Source organism: Erinaceus europaeus, chromosome 20 (genome assembly GCF_950295315.1).
Source record: "Erinaceus europaeus chromosome 20, mEriEur2.1, whole genome shotgun sequence".
NCBI lineage: Eukaryota > Metazoa > Chordata > Mammalia > Eulipotyphla > Erinaceidae > Erinaceus > Erinaceus europaeus.
Window position 1 is genome coordinate 56,437,847 of NC_080181.1, and position 21,991 is coordinate 56,459,837.

At 50.5% G+C, this 21,991-nt stretch overlaps 1 protein-coding gene across 3 annotated transcripts in view; it reads right to left on the minus strand.

Moving 5' to 3' along the window:
• Nucleotides 1–8,346, minus strand: part of ZNF592 (zinc finger protein 592) — a 32,732-nt gene extending 24,386 nt beyond the window's left edge. The window contains exon 1 of one of the 3 annotated variants that reach the window (XM_007539875.3): nt 8,026–8,346. The gene's annotated coding sequence lies outside the window, so the exon portion shown is untranslated. Of the gene's footprint in view, nt 1–7,865; nt 7,987–8,025 lie in introns of those variants that run through there. The other 2 variants (XM_060179473.1, XM_060179474.1) reach the window with 2 other exon arrangements.
• Nucleotides 8,347–21,991: the final 13,645 nt, after the last annotated feature.

A 21,991-nucleotide genomic window follows, 5' to 3' on the forward strand; every position in this document is an offset into this window, starting at 1 on the left:
GAACTAGACAATAGAATAATGCAGTCATTAAAAATCCTAATCATAGAAACTATATAATGGGTAGGGTAAGGGAGCTATCATCATGCTTATGCAAAAGACTTCTAGGTCTAAGGATCTGAAGTCCCAGGTTCAATAGGTTCAATCCCTCAACTGAACCATAAGTGGAGGTGGGGTGTAAAATAGCATGCCTATTATGCCTGAGGTTCCAAAGTCCCAGGTTCTAACATAAGCCAAAGCTGAGCAGTGCTCTGGTTAGAAAGAAAGAAAGAAAGAAAGAAAGAAAGAAAGAAAGAAAGAAAGAAAGAAAGAAAGAAAGAAAGAAAGAAAGAAAGAAAGGAAACAAAAGCCAGAGCTGTGTGTTGCTCTGGAAACAAACAAACAAAACACAGAACTACATAGCAACATGAAGAGCTACTTGTTAAAAAAAAAAAAAAAGTCAAAGGCCAGCAAATTAGCTAACTTGAATACCTCTCTATCTTCTACCTCTCTATCTTCTATCTACCTCTCTATCTTCCTACGACAGGAAGAACACAAAAAATGTTTCTAAACTATGATTTTAGAGATGTACAATTAAGGAAGTATTTTCGACAAGATTAGAAGAAAAAGAATGATGTAAGGGTTACTGATGGCTTTTTTTTCTTCAAAATTCCTTCTGCTCTGATAGACTGCTTTTATAATTTTTAAAGGAGAAAATAAGGAGAAGAACCTTAGGGCCTGGGGGAGTGAGTGGCAAGGCAAACATATCTGTTACCACCCCACGGGAGCAGTCTGCAAGTTCGATCTCTGCCCCCACCCCCACCAACCTCGACCAAACGCATCTGTCTGCATCAGAAAATGAAAAACAGCCCCGCTGGGAAGACAGCTAACCACAGCAGTAATAATAAGGTGAAATGCTGATGATGTGGCCACGCCCCGGACAAGGACATGCACAGAAGCACACAAACAAGGGGGTGTGCTGGGTCAGTGACAGCAGGGAGAGTGACTCTGCCTCGGGGTTGAGCCTGGCTAGAAACAATACCCTCAGGACACTGGCTTTACAAGCTCATACAACCCTCCCTCTTTTTTTTTTTTTTTAATTGCTAAGAAGGGAAATAAAGATTGAGGGAGAAGGGCAGAAGACACAGGTGAGGAAGGTGAGAAGGAGCTGTGGGTGTGTGCAGGATGAGCTGAGAACCTAAGTCAGGAGGCCTTGAAGAGGCATGTCCTCAGCACAAAGGAAGGTTCTCCTGGCAGAGAACCCACAGGAAGGGGTCAAAAACAAGGAGAAAAAAAAATGCCTGGGAGTCAGCCGGTAGCGCAGCGGGTTAAGTGCACGTGACATAAAGTGCAAGGACCAGTAGAAGAATCCCGGTTCGAGCATCCGGCTCCCCACCTGCAGGGGAGTCGCTTCACAGGCGGTGAAGCAGGTCTGCAGGTGTCTTTCTCTCCCCCTCTCTGTCTTCCCCTCCTCCCTCCATTTCTCTCTGTCCTATCCAACAACGACAACAATAATAACTACAAGGGCACCGAAAGGGAATATATATATATATATATAGCTTAAAAAAAAAGATGTTGCCACTTTGGGGTTTTAAATACCAAAGGTGAAATCCTGAGAAGTCAATTCCTATTTTCTTATTCATCTTTATTTATTGGATAGACACAGCCAGAAACTGAGATGGTAGGGGAGACAGAGAGGGAGAAAGAGAGACACCTGCAGCCTTGCTGCACCACTTGCAAAGTTTTCCCCCTGCAGGTGGGGACCAGGGGCTCAAACTTGGGTCCTTGAGCACTGTGACATATGCGCTCAACCAGGTGCGCCACCGCCCAATTCCAAGTCCTATTTTTTATGTAGTCCTAATAAGGAAAACTAAATTGGCAGCAAATGAGAAGAGTGAAAGGCGTTTCTTGCAAAAATCACCACCACAAAGTCCTTAAAACCAATCATGGGCAGGGGAGATAGCATAATGGTTATGCAAAGAGACTCTCATGCCTGGGGCTCCAAAGTCCTAGGTTCAATCCCCCACACCACTATAAACCAGAGCCGAGCAGAGCTCTGGTCAGGGGTCCCTCCCCCCCCCCATATATATCAAAAATTAAATATTTTAAAAATCACTCTGCAGGGAAGTGTCAGCTAGAAAATCAGTGAAGTAGCAGCATTAAAATTAAAAGTGCTTCAGCCCAGGAGATGTTGCCATGAATAAAGTGTCAGACTCTCAAGCATGGAGTCCTGAATTTAATCCCTGACACTGGGTGTGCTAGTGACACTCTGGCTGCCTCCCCACCATACATAAATAAATCGTTAAATAAATAACGTTGCCAAACACAAGGGCTTGAGCACACAGAGGTGTCTGCAAACTACCGCAGCAAGCAGCATGCCGGCACTGGGGAGGCAAGCCACCGACGGCTGCCTATGGGGACAGCACACAGGCCCATTTTTGTCCCCAAATTTCTACCCAGAGCATCCTGAAGCATCATAGCAAACTCGATCCAGGCTTGGTGCACTCACGCGGGGTGTGCAGTGGCCCCGCCGACAGCAAAGCAGAGTCCCTGGCTGTGAGCAGGTATTGAGGAGCCGTGGGAGCACACTATCACTTGTGTCAACCCCCGGGGTAAGAAGACACCAGGACTGAGGCTGACACTCTGTCCTCTCTCAAGGTGAGCTCCTACTCACAGACGATCGGGAAACTTTAATTTTAAAAGTCAATATAAATTCCTATTTTTTATTGCAGGGTCTACTAGTTGCTCAGGAAATTTCAGCACACATCTAAGAAAACTCTTCAGGGAGTTTGGCAGTGGTGCACCTGGTAGAGCACACATATTACATTGAGCTAGGACCTGGGTTCAAGCCTCCAGTCCCCACCTGCATGGGCGGGGGAGATGCTTCACAAGTGGTGAAGAAGATCTGCAGTTGTCTTTCTTTTCCTATCTCCCCCTTCCCTCTCAATGTGTCTTTAAAAAAAAAAAAATTAATTATTTTCCCTTTTGTTGCCCTTGTTTTTTATTGTTGTTTTTATTGCTGTTTTTGTTGTCATCCTTGTTGGATAGGACAGAGAGAAATGGAGAGAGGAGGGGAAGACGGGGGGGGGGGGGGGAGAAAGACAGACACCTGCAGACCTGCTTCACCACTTGTGAAGCGACTCCCCTGTAGGTAGGAAGCCAGGGGCTCAAACTGGGATCCTTCCACCGGTCCTTGCGCTTCACGCCATGTGCGCTTAACCCACTGCGCTACCGCCCGACTCCCTCAATTTGTCTTTTTTTTTTAATTTTACCAGAGCACTACTCAGCTCTGGCTTATGGTGTTGTGGGGGACTGAACCTGGGACCTTGTAGCTTCCAGCAAATTATGTTAAAAAAAAAAAAAAATCCACACCAGCTGGCTGAGGGGGAAGAAAGACCTTCATTATGAAAGGGCCCATGAGTCCTAATCAATCTATTAGAATTCCTGAAGGAACTAGTAGGCAGAATTACTGTAAGCTTGAGGCAGAAGCTCCACTAAAATGAAAAAAGAATCCCACAGAACTCGGGAGAACACAGTGCATGCATGTGTGTTTTCTAACCAGAGCCCTGCTCAGCTCTGGCTTATGGTGGTGTGGGGACTGATCCTGGGACTTTGGAGCCTCAGACATTAGAGTCTTTTTGCATAACCATTATGCTATCTACCCCTACCCATGCATGAATGTTTATAACTGTCATTTGTGGGGAACCCTGAAGAGGAGAGTTTACAGCCCAATGGCCAATTCTAGACTAGAGCCAAATTCTTTCATAAATGACCTAGGCTGGTAGGTCCCAACCCAAAATGGGCTCCGATTTCATACCCACCATATGTGCTCTTAGTTACCAGCATTGAAAACACCACTACTGTGAGTCAGGCAGTGGCGCAGCGGGTTAAGCGCAGGTGGCACAAAGCGCAAGGACCTGTGTAAGGATCCCCACCTGCAGGGAAGTAGCTTCACAGGCAGTGAAGCAGGTCTGCAGGTGTCTGTCTTTCTCTCCCCCTGTCTTCCCCTCCTCTCTCCATTCCTCTCTGTCCTGTCCAACAATGACGACATCAGTAACAACCACAACAATAAAACAACAAGGGCAACAAAAGGGAATAAATATAAATATTAATTTAAAAATTAAAAAAAAAAAACCACTACTGAGTGGCAGCATACAGGAAGGCTGATTTTAATAGGTCTCAGGGGACAGAGCCAAGATGGCAAGTTGGAGACAACACCTGGTGTGAGCTCTGGAAAAAAGCAGCTTTCAACCTGGGATTCTCGGGAAAGGGAAGGATTTTTGACCATCGGTGCCACCAGGTTCCAGATGCTACAGTGATGCCAACTGGCCTTCCCTAAGCAGACGATCCCACCAATGTGTCCTGGAGCCCTGCTTCCCCAGAGCCCCTCCCCACTAGGGAAAGAGAGAAACAGGCTGGGAGTATGGATCCACCTGTCAACACCCATGTTCAGTGGGGAAGCAATTACAGAAGCCAGACCTCCCACCTTCTGCATCCCATAATGACCCTGGGTCCATACTCCCAGAGAGATAGGGGAGGGGATGGGATACCGAGTTCGGGTGGTGGGAACTGTGTGGAGTTGTACCCCCCCCCCTTATCCTATGGTTTTTGTCAGTGTTTCCTTTTTATAAATAAAAATTATAAAAAAATAAAAATAAAAGAGGTCTCATATTCAAAATGCTTTGGTAACCAGCAATCTTGCAGAAGAACACTAGGCTGTGTGTGTCACGGGGAAAGAGGCCTCTGTCTCCACTGGTCTCCGCTAGGTAAATACTGTATACTACCTGCAGCAATAACGTGAAACAAACTTTCAGGGCTGGCAAGTAGCCCTAAAGCTGTTCCACAGATTAAAATGCAGAATGAAGACGACAAGCTTTCAGTAGGCCAAGTGGTGGCAAAGAAGCATCAGTGAAAGCAAATGCCGAGGAATATTTTGGGGAAAAGCAATCTCAATTCCATTTTTACAACAATGGGTTCTTGGTGAACCTGATCAATAAAGAGACCTGGGCATCAGTTGAGGACATCCTTTCACACCCAGCCTTATGCTCCTTCACAAAAGGCCCAGAAATCCGTAGGCCTTACAGAAAAGGACACTGGAAACAAAACATATCTTGTGATATGACCCTTGTCCAGTGCCCACAGCTGGATGTATGTGCCATGTGGGTTCCCACCCTTAAGACAGACCAGAGGGCTCTGCAAGAGACTCTCATGCCTGAGACTCAACTCCCAGGTTCAATCCCCTGTACGACCATAAGTCAGAGCCGAGCAGACCTCTGGTATAGAAAAGAAAGAGAGAGAGGTAGGGGTGGGAAATACCAGAGTTAGAAGACATGAAATTAAAAGTCATAACATACATGCAAAGGATTTCTGATAAGAATATAAAAAATCAAACATTATTTATTCTAGTGAGATGAAGATTGGCAGGAGAATCAAAGGACAGATTTGTTCATCAAATCAGGCTTGGAGGAGAGGGCAGTTTCTGAAGTTTAAAATGAAAGGCCTAGGGAGCCGGGCGGTAGCACAGTGGGTTAAGCCCACATGGCGCAAAGCGCAAGGACCGGCATAAGGATCCCGGTTCAAGCCCCCAGCTCCCCACCTGCAGGGGAGTCGCTTCACAGGCGGTGAAGCAGGTCTGCAGGTGTTGATCCTCTTCCCCTCTCTGTCTTCCCCTCCTCTCTCCATTTCTCTCGGTCCTGTCTAGCAACGACATCAACAGCAAGAACAATAACAACTATAACAACAATGAAAAGCAATGAGGGCAAATAAAGGGAAAATAAATATAAAAAGAATTTTTTAAAAAATGAAAGACCTAGACAAATGAGAGATGGCTTTATCTACTTGTCAGAAGATATACTGGGAGTTTCTGCAAGTAAAATAAAGGTTGTACCACCCACATTCCTCCAGTCTAGGAGTTACAGGAAAGGCTCTAAGAATCAAGAACATGATCTTGCGTTCCCTCAGCATGCAAGCCTTCAAATTTCAAGTGACACTAAACTTGGCCCTCTGTTCTATTACCAATGTTAAGTTCAGCAACCACAGGTTAATACAAGTTCTATAACAGCATATGAAGGGGGCAGAGGCATTAAAAGCATTAAAAAAAAAAAAAAAAAAAAAAGCTGGTCTCTATTCTGCTTGTTTAATGAGACAACTAACAGCAGATCTGTAAAGGGAAAGTGAAGGCAGCAGGCTATGAGAAGCCTGGACTAGCGAGAGCACAAAATGCACTTGAGTTTCTCAGTGTTTGTGGGAAGGGTGTAAGTCTGCTTTACAACCTGTGAGTGGAGGCTTCACCTCCTCACCATGTTACTCAGTGTGTCGATGTAAGGGTACGATCTGGCTTCCACCACTGTTTCAACAGGGAAGAGAAGAGTTTAAAAATGGGTAATGAAAGCTACTGTCAGATGTCTATTTTAGAAGGAGCAGCCTGGGGACAATAAAAACAAAGACCTGCACAGACCTATTTCTCCCTTGGCGAACCATGAATGCTAACGCGTCTATCTCAGTGAGGAGTCTTGGAGCTCCTCCTACTGGCGTGTGAAGCCATTCGAGAACCCCATGGTCTTGCCATAGTGCCCCTACTACTGTGGGGGTGGAGTTGAAGATTAGAAGGTTTACCGGAGAGGAGGGGGAGAATCGAACAAGGTGCATGTCCTGGAGGGCCTGGTTAACCCTTTCCAGTGCCAAGGAGGCCTCAGGAGTTAACTTACGTTTTGAAGAGGGCTGTTTGTTTCCTTTCAACAGGTCAAACAGTGGTTGGAGGCAGCTTGTGGGCAGATAGAGATACTGCCTAAGCCAATTTAAATTTCCTAGAAAACTTTGTAAAGAAGAGGTGTTGGGCGGTAGTACTGCAAGTTAAGCTCATATGGCATGAAGCACAAGGACGGGCATAAGGATCCCAATTTGAGCCCCCGGCTCCTCACCTGCAGGGAAGTCACTTCACAGGAGGTGAAACAGGTCTGCAGGTGTCTATCTTTCTCTCCCCCTCTCTGTCTTCCCCTCCTCTATTTCTCTCTGTCCTATCCAACAACGACAGCAATAACAACAACAATAAACAACAAGGGCAACAAAAGGGAGGGGGGGAAGCCTCCAGGAGCGGGATTCATAGTGCAGGCACCGAGCTCCAGCAAAAACCCTGGAGGCAGGAAAAAAAGAGTGGTCTGGGAGGTGGTGCAGTGGATAAAGCATCGGACTCTCAAGCATGAGGTCCTGAGTTCAGTTCCCAGGAACACATGTACCAGAGTGATGTCTGGTTCTTTCTCTCTCTCCTCCTATCTTTCTCACTAATAAATAAATAAAATGTTTAAAAAAAAAAAAAACCCTCAAGTCCTTGATCAGGTGAAGCTGCCATGGCTACGTCAAAGCTCCCCCAGCATGGGCATTCCTACGCCCCACCACCGCCCTCCTAAGTCACAGTGACGTCTGCCTGAGCCCAGTCCCATGTTGAGCTAGTGGACAATGTTTCATTTCGAGAGGCATCTATTGCTTTAATCATCAGCAAAATAAGATAAAACAACCCGCAACTCTCATCAGGATCCAGAAGCAGGTCCCTAGGAAAAACCCCAGCATCTACTCATAGCCCCAGGCACACACTCAGCTGGAAGGGCCACCACAAACCCAGGCAGGGTCAGGAGAAGCTCTACTGTAGACTCACTATCTAATTCCGGGACACAGCTCCACTCCCCCAGGGTGGGGCTCCGTGGGCTCTCAGCCACCAATCCCATCACTTCACTCCCCAGTGGCTACACGCCTGAGCTGTCCCCCTGGCTACAGAATACCATGGACCCCAGCAGACCCCACCACAACCTGCTCTGCCTCCCTCTGCAGAGAGCTGGGTCCCGAACACCCCCATCTGTCTGTGAGCCTCCCCAACCTAAGGTCAGGCCCTTTACCTCTGGTTCCAGAATCGGCGCCTACCCCTTCCAGAAGCACTCCTCCAAGCCTCTCCAAACCTGGCTGCTGCTCTGCTCAGGCCACCCTGAGCCAGTGGCAGCTCCTCCTCCCCGCCCTCTCCCAGTGCGGAGCCATCACAAGCATGCTGTCAGGACCCACCGGCTGTCAGAGCTGAAGGGGCCTCAGAAATGATCTGGTCCAGGGGCTTCCAAAGCCTGTCTGTGGCCGAACTGACTGCAAGAGAAGAACAAGAGGTGTGACCGTCAGAGCTGTGCAGGTGAAAGGTCTGGAGGCGTGCGTGTGTGTCCTCGGGAAGTGGACTCAGGGCCGGGCACATGGAATACTGCAGAGCTGCCTCCAGGGCTAGTCTTTACTCTGCAATCCTCAAGACAGACAGAGGGAGACATCACAGTACTTCCCCGCCCATGCTGTCCATGATGGTCCCATGTGATGTCAAGACTTGAACCTGGGCCTCACACATGGAAGGTGCCTCCTACCACACCCCCTGGATTTTTTTTTCAAAGCTCCCAGCTGATTCCGATGCCCAGGCCCAGTCCAGCTTCTTCATTCTGGATGTGAAGAATAGAAAAGGGAAACTAATCATCAAACACCCACCAGGGGGGCTGAGCAGTGGTGCACCTGATAAGAGTGCACATTACCATGTGCAAGGACCCAAGTTCAAGCCCCGGTCCCCCCATAGGGTAAGAAGCTTCACCAGCAGTGAAACAGTGCTCATGGTCTCTCTCTTTCCCTTCCTCTTTACCTTTTCTCCTCCTCTCAATTTCCCTCCATCCTATCAGATAAAAGAAAGAAGAGGGGGGAAATTGTTCATTGAAAGCAGTGGACTCTTGTGTGGGCACTGAGCCCCAGAAATAACCCTGTGGCAAAAACAAACAACAACAAAAAAAACATCCACCAAATGCCAGAGGACACCAAGGGAAGGCTCAGACCCTCAGAGAGCCCAAGCCTCACCTCTACAGAGGCCCAAAGGCTCCTCCCGGGCACAAGACAGGGAAGAGCTCCCTGGCTTTGTTTCCTCACCTTGCCTAAAGGTTCAACTTTCCACCTTTACCCCATCACTATGATGAAGTGTCCTCCCTCCTGCTACTTCACAAAACAGGCACATTTGCTCCTCAGGGTCTCCTCGAGTCTGGGTGTGGATGCCGACATAGTCAGGCGTGGAAACGCCCAGCACACAAGCCTAGAGCTCTGTCCCTGCGGTCTCAAGGCTCCGGCCCCCTTGCAGCATCTTTCCTTCACGCCCATCGTCCAGTGCACAGGCAGTTCTGCCAACTCTTCCTTCCAAACAGACCCCCAACAACCACCACCATCTCCCTGGCCTCCAATGTCCTCTCTCCAGCCAGCCAGCACTGCTCCGCTATCCCCCAGCAGACCCCGTCCTCCCGGCCTCAAACCCTCAACACCATCCCACTCAGGGAGAGCTCGGACCTTGTTGTGCTGTCATGCCACAGGCATGCGTGCCCCTGCAGCCCCGTCATGTCCCCTCATCCCTCGGCTTGGCTTTGGTTTCTACTCAGCTCTCTGGGCACAGGTCCTTGATGCTGTCTCCAAATCCCCAAACTCCAATTTCTCTCTGTCCTATATCAAGTACAATAGGGGAAAAAAAAAAAAAAGGAAAAAATGACTACCAGGAGCAGTGGAGCAGTGGATTCGTAATGCCAGCACTGAGCCCCAGAGATAACCCTGGTGGCAATATATTTTTTGTTGTTGTTTTTTAAAGAAACAACAGGACCCAAGACTGGGAACACCAGACAGACTTGCTCCCTGTTCAGCCTCCATGCTGGGGAGTCCCTCCGAGTACACTGTGGGAAGCCTCATCTCTAGGTAACAAAGACTCCCAAATTTAAGCAAGAAGCCAACAGCCTTAGTCAACATCCCCACTCTGACTAAAGGGCCCTAGAAAGGTGAAGGGGTACGTTTCATAGGCTCACTCCTTCTGTCCAGGTACCCTTTGTGTGTAGCTCCAAGGGAACCACCAGGCTTCCCACCAATGGCAAACAGTGCCAGAATTCCAAAGTGGAAAGGTCTGTGGGGCCACAGGAAGGTGCTGCAGTCTTGGGGTCACTGTGGTCCCTGGCGCACAAGGCATTTGCATCTGCCACTGACAGCCAGAGAGACACCTCCCGATGCCCCACACTCTCAGCCACTCTCGCTCACCCGTCCTCTTCTGCACACACTCCTCCCCATGCCTCCCTCTGCCCCTCTCTCACTCACCAGGGCTCAGACCACAGGGCAGAGCTTCCCTGGAAAAGCAGAGCAGCCTTTCAATAGCCCAGCAGGGCAACACACCCACCACGCAGGACACAGGTGTCCACTGTGCGTGGCCAGAGGGCAGCCCTCTGCATCCTCCCACCATCAGACAAGAGGGACTACTAGAAGTTCCTCTCTTACAGCCACAGTGAATATTTACAGGTAACATGATATGACATCCGGGCTTTGCCTCCTATTAACAACAGGTGGGTGGGAGGGCATAGAGGACCTGCAGAAAGAAGCAAGGCTGGGCCTGGTGGGGAAATGCCTGCTGGGCAAGCAGCACCAGGGGTCTCCCACAGCACCTTCTCTGCATCTGTTCGACTCAGGGAGTCCACTTAGGATAGCCAGCACCTGAGCAGACAGCCACAGTGACACCCGAGGGAGGAAAAAAGAGACCTCAGAGCCCTGGGCGCAGCTGGGGCAATGGGGCAGCGGCCAGCTCTGTGCACAGAAGGGGGCGGGCAGGTGTCTGTCCCCTCGGGCCCTGAGCAGCACTGCTCACAGGGGCCCGTGCCCAGATGGATGGACAAACAACAGTGTGGCATAAACACACAGTGGTGTGTCACTCAGCCTTAACAAGAGCACAGTCCTCACACCTGCTGCGACAGGAACGAAGCCTGAAGACTCCAAGCTCTGTGAAACAGGCCCAAAAGGACAGCAGAGTGACCGTGGGACCCCATCCACAGACTGAGAGTCCCCAAGACAGAAAGCAGGGTGGTGGCTGCTAGGGGCCAGGGGTGTGGCCATTGGTCAGCAGGGGACACCTGGTGTGGGATGATGTGTGTTATGTCTGTGCAGCTGCCCCTGAGCAGCACAGCCAACACTGTTAGGGCCATTTCACCACAAGTTAGAAGAAGAAACAGCAGCCAAGTAAGATGGTTTAGAATGTACATGCCCTACCTGGGAGGGGTCTCAGCTCCAGGAGCAGTGGGCAGGGCTGCAGAGGCTCATGGTCTGGGGTCCAAATACCACCTGTGAAGAGAAGGGAGGGGAGGGGAGGGGAGGAACACTTTGTCAGGGGCTGAAGGTCAGAGCTAAACTACTCACAACAGTGCAGCAGTGACCAAGACAGCAAGAGCTTCCTAGTGTCTTTCACCGGCCACACCACTGCAGCACAGCCTCCCCAGAACAACTTTTTTTTTTTTTGCCTCCAGGGTTATTGCTGGGGCTCGGTACCTGCACCGAGAATCCACTGCTCCTGGAGGCTATTTTTCCCCTTTTGTTGCCCTTGTTTTTTGTTGTTGTTACTGTGGTGGTGGTGGTGGTGGTGGTGGTGATTATTATTATTGTTATTGATGTCACCATTGTTGGGTAGGACAGACAGAAATGGAGAGAGGACTGGAAGACAGAGGGGGAGAGAACAATAGACACCTGCAGACCTGCTTCACCATCCATGAAGTGACTCCCCTGCAGGTGGGGAGCCGGGGGGTCTCAAACCAGGATCCTCATGCCGGTCCTTGTGCTTCACGCCATGTGTGCTTAACCCACTGCGCTACCACCCACCTCCCCACCCCCAGAACAACTTCTCATTCTGCATTTTCCAGGAGAAAGAGGAGAGGGAGTGACTCCACAGCACCGCCCCTCCACTGCCATGCATGGTGCTCCCGTGCAGGGTGAACTGCGCTCGTTCTGCCAAGTGAGCTTGCTCCCAACCCCAGTCCTTTAGCCAGGGCAGACACAGCCTAGGTTCAAGTCCCTCCTTGTTGCCTGACCTCGGGCACGTCGTTCATTCCTGCCTCAGTCTCCCCATGTGCAGCACGGGGCCGTTACAGGGATGAAAGTCAGCTTTGATAGAGTTCTTACTTCACTGTCTCAAATACAGATCACTACATCCTACCTCCTGGCTTTCCAGAGCCCAGCAGAGCGATGACAACAAGGGCTGGGGGAGGAGGGGAGGGGGCGCCACCACTACACATAGCCCCCCCCCTCCGGTGCTCGGAGGCCTCAAGATGGACTAGAGTGGGCAAGCTGGGGCAGGGAAACTGGCAGAGCAGGGAAGGGCAAGGAGTGAGAAAGAAAGACACAGAGAAAGCTGGCAGAATTCATTTTCTAAAGATTTGTTTTATTGTTATTTCTGAGAGGGGAGGAGACAGAAGCAGAGCCACACTCTGCTACCTGTGAGGCTGGAGATCAAGCGAGGGAGCTCATGCTCCACAGCCCAGTGCTTTATGCGTTGGCTCCAGGGTATTGTTGGGGCTCCAAATCCACCGCTCCATTTTCCCATTTCGTAGCCCTTGTTGTTAGTTACTGCTGCCATTGCTGTTGTTATTGCTGGATAGGACACAAAGAAATAGAGAGAGGAGGGGAAGACAGAGAGGGAGAGAGAAAGACAGACACCTACAAACCTGCCTCACCACTGTGAAACAAACCTCCCTGCAGGTGGGGAGTCAGGGGCTCCAACCAGAATCCTTGCACAGTGCCGGTCCTTATGCTTTGTTCCAGGTGCACTTAACCTGCTCTGCTACCACCCACCCCCTGTGTCTTTCACATATATATAATTATTGGATATAGAGAGACAGACACCTGCAGCACTGCTTCACCACTTGTGAAACTTTCCCCCTGAAGGTGGGGACCAGGGGCTTTAACCTGGGTCCCTGTGCACGGAATGTATACACTAACCTGGCCCTTGTATCTATCTTTCTAACAGGGTGCCAGAGAAGAAAGTCAGAGTTTTTCACACATGCAATGCTGCTCAGTCACCCCAAGTCCAACATTTATTCTATATTTTTAGCAAAGAGAGCCACAGAGGACAGAGAAAGGAGAAAGGGAGAGCACCAAACATCTCTATAACTTACATGCAGCACCCCCCCCCCTTGGTGCCATCCATGATGCCCTGCGGGGAGCTGGGGATTGAACTCAGCCTCACATGTGGTAAGGTATGCACTCTACTCATCTCTTGAGACCCAGAATCCATTCTTTTTTATAGATCAACAAGACCATAGGACAAAAGGGGAACAATTCCACACAATTGCCACAACCAGAGTTTTGCATCCCACCACTCTAATAGGAAGCTTCCCTATTCTTTATCCCTCTGGAGTATGGACCAAAATTCCTCATGGTTGCAGAAGGTGGGAGTTCTGGCTTCTGTAGTTGCTTCTCTGGTGGACATGGGCGTTGGCAGGTTGATCCATACTCCCAGCCTGTTTCTATCTTTCCCTAGTGGGGCAGGGCTCTGGAGAGGTAGGGTTCTGGGGTACGCGTACAGTGGTGAGGTTCACTTTATAACTAGATGATCCCGGGTCAAGAGGTCACTAGCCTGCTTTACCATGTGTAGGACCTAGATTCAAGCCCTGGCACCACATAGGAACGCCATGGCACTGAGGGGAACTACAGTGCTATCTCTTCCTCTCTGAAACAAAAGGAATGAAAAAGTCAGTCCAGGAATAGTGGAATCAAACATGGGTGAAGACCCAGTAACTGACACACACACTCACTCTCCCCTCTCACACACACATACACACACACAATAAATAAATAAATAGGCAGTCCCCAACTATAAACATTAGAATCACTTCAGAACTCTGAAACTACTCCTGCTGGGCCCCCACCCCTCACTCAGACATATCAGGAGTGCTGAGAAGCAGGCTATCAGTCCACCAAGCAGGTGTGTACCCACAAATGGCAGGAGGAAAAGTCTCAGTTCCAGTTCCCTCTCGCCCTCAACCTGCACTTCCACACGTGGCTTCATTTTTGTCTTAGTTTTGACAGACCAACATTTAGTTTGGATTCTAACTGGAAATACAACCAATATTGATGGAAAACAACAGAAAGGGGATGAAACTCACTTTCTCAATTCCACAGAAGGGAAACAGAGGTAACCTTTCTCCCTTGAAGCCTTTGCTCTACCCAGTTAGTCCGGCCTTCCCACTTCAAAGAAGCCCTGAGCTAAGGGCTAGATGCCGCACTGCCTAAATGGGGATGGGAGGAAGGGCTGGATGGGCCCTGAAGTGCAGAGGCTGCCCTGAGCAGTCCTGGCTCCTATAATCAGTGGTCAGCTGGATTCACCGACACCCTCCTGCCCAGGAATGGTAGGCTGCAGGCCGGCAGGCACAACAACCTGGCTGGCAGCTGTGCCCAGGCCTCCTCACCCACATGCATGTGTGGATTCACAGGAGCTTGGCAGTTTATAAAGCCCTCGTCCTCCCCACAAAGAACTTGCAGTGGCCGCAGAGTGCCGACCCAGAGTCCAGGGGCCAGCTACCCTCTTCTCAGAAACAGAGTCACCAGGTCACACAATGCATTTCAGATGCCCAATAGCCTCACTGCCCCGAGGGATCACTCCAGTGTGGCGCTAGAACATTCACAGCAGTGTTTGCACAATGAAGACACAGTGCACAGTGCTGCAAAGCCAGGCTTAGCAAACACTGCTCTAGACCAGAGGTCCTCCCAACTCCAAAGTCAGGGCCAGAGCCGAAGACAGTATTCAAAACAAAAACACTAAAGCCACTGAATCTACCAGCAAGGAAACTGGGCCCAGAGAGATAAGTTAATCAAATGAGATAAAGTCTGAGCTGAAGGGCTCTTACTGCATGTAGACTCCTGCCAGCCTGCTGCTCCCCAATCACAGCCCACCCCCACCCCCGAGACTATAAGCCCTCTTCTCCACCTCCAGACGCACCAGGCAGGTGTCCCTCCCTGTTCATTAGCCAAAAGCATAGCACTACCAGCTGAGAAGTCTGGCTGGTTATTTGGGTGGTCTGACAGTGCTCACAAACATTCTCATGGGGCCAGGTGGTGGCACACTGAGTTGAATGCACATGTTGCAATCTATAAGGACCCAGGCTCAAGCAGCTGGCCCTCACCTTCAGGGAGAAAGCTTTTTGAGTGGTGAAACAGTACTGCAGGTCTGTCTGTCTCTCTCTCTGCCTCTCTCTCTCTCTCTCTCCCCTCCCCCCTCTTTCTCAATTTCTGTCTCTACCCAATAAATAACTTTGAAATATTTAAAAAATGTTTTCACATTAATGAATGGAAATAATGTTTTAAAAGGGGGGGGGCAGAGGGTAGATAGCATAATGGTTATGCAAACAGACTCTCATGCCGGAGGCTCCCGAGTCCAAGGTTCAATCCCCCATACCACTATAAACCAGAGCTGAACAGTGCTCTGGTAAAAAAGGGAAAAAAGTCAATCCAAGAACCACTGGCCTCAAGAATCCCCCTTTCTTCTTCTAGCATTTGCCCTTCTTCCATAGCCAGTCAACAGCGTCAGGTTGAGCCTGATGTAAAGTTTCGAGACCTCCTTTGAATCTGGAGAGGTGGCAGTCGTTGACTATGTGGGTCATAGTCTGTCTGTAGCCGCAGGGGCAGTTCGGGTCGTCTCTGGCTCCCCAGCGATGGAACATAGCGGTGCACCGGCCATGGCCTGTTCGATAGCAATTGAGGAGGGCCCAATCATAACGTGCTAGGTCAAAGCCGGGTTGACGCTTGCAAGGGTCTGTGATGAGGTGTTTGTTCTTTACCTCAGCTGACTGCCAAGAGTCTGGAACAGAGAAGTTCAGTGTAGGCATAGGGGACCAGATTGGGTGACGAGACGTCAAGCGTCGGACAGGGTGGGCGAAGATATCCGCGTATATTGGCAGGTCCGGTCGAGTGTAGACGTGGGAAATGAACTTAGATGATGCTGCATCCCGACGAATATCTGGCGGGGCGATGTTGCTAAGAACTGGCAGCCATGGAACCGGGGTGGAACGGATGGTTCCAGAAATTATCCTCATGGAGGAATATAATTTGGAATTGACCAAGTGGACATGGGGGCTACAGAACCATACTGGGGCACAGTATTCTGCAGTGGAATAGCATAATGCCAGACAGGATGATCGTAGTGTGGAAGCGCTCACGCCCCATGAGGAGCTGGCCAGTCTTGCAATGATGTTATTCCTCGCGCCCACCTTTGCTGCAGTTTTTATGAGATGTTCGTGAAATGACAGAGTGCGATCGAGAGTAACGCCAAGCTAGACTGGCTGGGCTTCATGCTGGATTCTCGTATCGCCAAGCTGCACATTAAGCTCACGCGAGGCCGAGGCATGGTGTAGATGGAAAACAGATGATACCGTTTTTGCAGTGCTAGGGGTTAGTCGCCATTTTTTACAGTAATCAGATATCAGAGACATGTCTTTCGTGAGTGTTTCCTCGAGGATGTCGAACTTGGATGCCTGAGTTGCACAGCAGATGTCATCGGCGTAGATGAACTTCCTTGAAGAAGTTTCTGGGAGGTCATTGATGTAAATATTAAATAGCCTGCTGACAATGCAAACTTCTGAACCCACCTAGAACCCACTTGGCTAAAGTGGTGTGGGTCAGGATCGGTGACAGGTTACCACGTGGTCAGCCATCACGACACTGCTGAGTCACACAAGTCAGCTCTCTGGTCCCGCTGTCCCCCAGGTCATGGGTGGACCTGCAACAGACCCCACAATGACCCAGGCCAACCACCCACAGCTAAGAGTGTTGGCAAGGCCCACGTCTCAATCCCAGGTCTGTGGCCACAAGACCTGCTGGTCATCACCCTGGAAGTCAGGTCCTCCCAGGACCCAGCAGCCTCCTCTCATATCTCCCCTGCACCCTCAATTTCACAGCAAGGGAGAGGGCCCGGCATGTGGACTCATGGTCCCTGCTAAACTCCTCAAGCTATCCTTCTCCCTCCCTGTGGGCAGATCTCTGCTCAGACATTCTCAGTGACACCAAGCAGAAAACTGGCCTCGACCAAACCTCCCTGTTCTCCACCCTGCTTCACTTCCCTTAAAACACTTTTCACCATCTTTCAGCGTTTGTATTTTACTTGTTCTCCATTAAACCCCACACCTTACAATGTGAATGAACTACACAAAAGGTTTTTTGTTTGCTGTTTTTTTCCAGTGCCTAGAATAGTGTTTGGCATGCAGCATGCACTCAGAACCTGATTCTAGGAATGAATGAACACACTACTCTCAAAACATAACTCAAACCAAGAGGTCGTAAAGAACTTGATTATACCAAAATCACTTCTGCCCTGATCTAATCTTGGCAAACATCTTTTTAAAAACATGCTAGAAGCCTAATGAAACAGAAACCCTTTAGAAATAAGTATTTCCAGTCAATTAACCCCATCCAAATGGGTTTGTGAGTCAAAGACAACTTGTTCTCAAAAACAGATGAAACTAAGGATTCAGAAAATGAGGCTGGAAAGTGGCTGAGCACAGGGACAAGCAGAGCACCCAGGACACAGCTCAGCAGCCAGCTCACACGACACACACACACACACACACACTCACGTACGCGCGCGCGCACACACACACACACATGTCATATCCAGCACTGAGAACACAACTGTCCCTCTCAGATGGAGCAGCTCTTGAGCTCCGTGCTGGGTGAGCCTAGGGGTACAGGTCCCAGACCCACGTCAGCACCTGACCTGTCAACCTACCACTAGCAGGGCCCAATGCCAGAGCCCACCACCAGAGCCCACCACTGGGGCCCACTGCCAGTACTTCATGCTCCAGCAAATGGGGAGCACAGGCAGCTACACAGTAGTAGGGGGCCACCCTTCTACTACAAAGGCCCCCCTTTCTCTGATATCGGCCACACCCCATCTGGCTACTCTGCCCCAGCTGCCTCTACTGTCTCCCCACATCTCTCACACCATCTCCCCCAAAAAGGCTTCCAGCAGGTCCCTAACCCTCAAGGTTCCTGCCAACATCTCACCACCGTATCCTGCAGGGTCTAGGTCAAGGTGGCAAGTCCCAGCCCCTATACACATTCACACTGCCCTTCCCTCAACAGCTCGCCCTCCTGCCCCAGCACATCTGCCCCCCAGCTCTCTGGCTTCCAGCCATACTGCTTTCCCAGCACACGCACACCCACCAACTACCTGATGCTTGGGGCACCATGCAGGGGGCGTGGGAAGCAGAGGGCACAGCAAGCAGGAAGGCCTGCAGCAGGAGCCCAAGCCAGAGGTGGAAGAGCTGCCAGGGTAACAGAGATCCTTGAAGGCAGCTCCAAGGGCTGGGGCAGGAGTGACAGACGTCAGCACTGATAGGATCACTGTCTGCCCGCACACTTCAGCCACACAGCACAGCTAGGAGAGCTCTGCTTTCTTCTGGATGTTCCAATGCTTACAAACTCAGCTGCCCCAAATCCCCCAGCACCAGAGCTTCATGTATGTGCAACTCTGCTGCTTCCAAGCCAACTTGTTCCATTTTTTTTCCCCAAAGTGTAGGGAAAGACCACAGCACTACCCACTATCTGTAGAGTTCCCACAAGTGTGGTGCTTCTCCGTGGTGCTAGGGTTCAAACCTGAGGCCTCAAGCATAGTGAGACATGCACTCTTCTGGGTGAGCCATCTCCTGGCTCCTGCTCTATGTTTTTATAAGTGAATGTAAGAGAGACATCAGTGTACCACCACCACCACCTATGCGGTTCAACTTATATTTCTGCTCCTTTCATGTGATGCCAGGGATTGAACCCAGGACTTTACACATGGAAGAGATGGGCTCTCTCATTGAGTCACTTCCCCAGCACCTGTATTTTACACACACACATACACACACACACACACACACACACACACACAAAAGGGGGGGGACCAAAGCATCACCCTGGCACTTCAGTGCAAGGAGCTGAACTTGGGATTTCATGCTTAAGAGTCCAACACTGGGGAGTCGGGCTGTAGCACAGCGGGTTAAGAGCAGGTGGCACAAAGCGCAGGGACCAATTTAAGGATCCCAGTTCGAGCCCTGGCTCCCCACCTGTAGGGGAGTAACTTCCCAAGTGGTGAAGCAAGTCTGCAGGTGTCTTTCTCTCCCCCTCTGTCTTCCCCCTCCTCTCTTCATTTCTCTCTGTCCTATCCAACAACGACGACATCAACAACGACAATAACTACAACAATAAAACAACAAGGGCAACAAAAGGGAATGAATAAAATATTTTTTTTAAAAAAGAACTCTTTAAAAAAAAAGAGAGGGAGTCGGGCTGTAGTGCAGTGGGCTAAGCGCAGGTGGCGCAAAGCACAAGGACCGGCATAAGGATCCCGGTTCAAACTCCGGCTCCCCACCTGCAGGGGAGTCGCTTCACAGGTAGTGAAGCAGGTCTGCAGGTGTCTATCTTTCTCTTCTCCTTTCTGTCTTCCCCTCCCTCTCTCCATTTCTCTCTGTCCTATCCAACAACGACAACAACAATAATAACTACAACAATAAAACAACAAGGGCAACAAAAGGGAATAAATAAATAAAATAAATATAAAAAAAAAAAGAGAGAGAGTCCAACGCTGTATCTGCTGTACCAACTGCCAGGCCACCAGCCCCTGGGTTACTGCTTGTTTGGCATATGATTGTTTGTGAGAAGCAGAGGGAGAAAAAGAGTGAGAGACCACAGCACTGAAACTTCTGTCTATAGCAGGGCCAGGCTTGAACATAGTCACACACAGGGCAAAGCAGCGCACTATGCAAGTGAGCTTTTTTTTTTTTTTTTAAATGAAAGAAAATGCAATGTTCCCAGTCCTCTAACACGCCACCTGAGACAAAAGTTGGGCCATGCTGTAGCCAAGTCCCAGCTGGCAGGACCCTGGGCATAACCCAAGTCACAGGAGGTGGGCAGAAGCTACTCATGCTGGGCTGGGGACACAGTTCAGCCTACAACAGTGCCCACTGGACACAGAGCCATTGCAGGCATCACATTATGCCTTCTTCTCTCATAGTAGGAAGGAAGGAAGGAAGGAAGGGAAGAAGGAAGGAAGAAAGGAGACAGAAAGTTTGTTTCTCGGCAGCCCTCACTCCTTCCTGCCATGCAGAAGGGTGTCCCTGAGGGTTTTCTTGCCCCCAAGCGCCTGCCTGGGTCCCACACTTTCTCTCGGGTGACTTAATTAATTCCTGGTAATTAAAGCATTCTTCAGTGACGAACTGTGAGGTGTCTGACCTCTCCCAGGGGTGTAAGCACTTTACAGGGGCCTCTGAGTGGAAAGGCAGATGTCTCAGAGGAATGGTGCGGGGTGGCGGAATGAGCCCCAGCTACCTTCCAAAGGGCAGGAACTACCCAGACAAGTCAGAACCGTTACTACCGCCCCCTCCCCCAAAATGGCCACCCAGTCCATCTAGGGGGCCTGAGTGTGCTCCCCAGAGGTGAGCCAGCCATCTGGGAAGGGAAGCTGTGAGGCCGGAACCCACGCCCTTGGGGAGGCCTGGGAGAAAGCTGCTCTCTAACTGCTGCCAGCCAGAAGCTCCTGAAGGCCATGTCCGCCTCCACAGCGCCCACCTCCACAGCCAGCGGCCCATCAGTAGGAGGCCTGGGACTGCACTCAGGAGGAGGGACGGGGCATGAGGCCACCCGAGTGCTGACGGGTCTGCAGATCTGCCATCTCCTGAGGCTTAGGGCGGCGGAGGCGCTGCCCCCTCAGCCAGTTCCAACAGGGGCTGCTGTCTGTGTGACAAGGCCGAGGTGGGACTAAGACCCAGAGGACTCTCGATGGCTGCTGCCAACCCTGGGACCTCTCCAGCTGGTTTCAGCTCCCGGAACAGCCTGGGGGCTTGCAATTAGAGCAGCCGCCAATCTCTAAGCGTTCTCTCTGCCCTTGGCTTGCTGGAGGAGCACGCAGGCCTGAGGGACTCTGCTGGCAGGAAGGAGCAGGATGCTGGAGCCGCGGCAGGCAGGGGAGCCAAGCAGGGCGAGCCCACTCCACCAGCAGCTTGGCTCCGGCTGCCAAGGACACTGTGGGGAGAGCATGTGGAGACAAGGACAGCAGGACCTGAGGAGGAGTGCCCCCACAGCTCCCACCCTGGGGTGACAGAGCCCCCAGAAGGGGCAATCCCACAACCCTGTGACCCTATGTCTGTGCTGTCTCTGGTTTCCCCAGTGCCCACCTAAAGGCTAAGGCCACGCCCAAGATTTCTTGAGAAATATCCCTACAGAATAAACCCCCACAAATGAGGCCAGAAGCCAAGTCACACTCTGCTCCTCAGCCCCTCCCATCCAGGGGCAGTCCTGACTCTCAGAATTCAGGGACTGCAGTTAGCCATCCTCCCCATGCAGTGTCTGGGAGTCACTGTCCCACCTGGGGGCATGGGGGTATGGGGGTGGCAGCTCCCACAGTGCTTCTGCGTCTGTAGGAACACACTTCGAGCAGCTGGAGTGTCTCCTTGAGGCACACATATTTGCCTCCAAAATGAAAACAGATCTACAATTCACTTGTTTGTTTTCACAAAAACAGTATCTAGATAATTCAAATGACAGGAAAAAAATAAAGAGGAAAAGCCAGCCCAGTCCCAGCACTCACAGGGAAGGTGTGGATACCTCAGGGAGGCCACTCTGAGGGGCAGCTGGGGACCCTGCAGTTCTTTTGGAGGTGTGTTTTGTTTTGTTTTGTTTTGACCAGAGCACTGCTCAGCTCTGGCTAATGGTGGTGCAGGGGGTTAAACCTGGGGCTTCAGGTATGAGTCTTTTTGCATAAACATTATGCTATGTCTCCTGCCCTGCAATTCTTTTTGAAGAATCTAGTGACATCTCCATCTCCTCAAAAAAGTTCTCTGGGAGCTCAATAACTCTAACCCCTGAGACAGATCACAAAGCCACATGGACCCCAACACCCCACAGCGACCCCAATACCCCACAGGGAGGGCAGGGTGCAATCTACCTGCTCAACGGACTTGATTTCCAGACTCCAGACAGCATTGTCCCGTTCACATTCCTAACAGCCTTCACTCATTACAGCCTCCCGGGAGAGGGGCCATCCACCATGTAGACCACGAGGAAAGACTGGTGTGAGCTCAACTCAAAAGGTGCTGAATTTTTTTTTTAATATTCTATTTATTATTGAATAGAGACAGAGAGAAATTGAGAGAGGAGGGGGAGGGAGAGAGGCAGAGAGACACCTACATCCCTGCTTCAC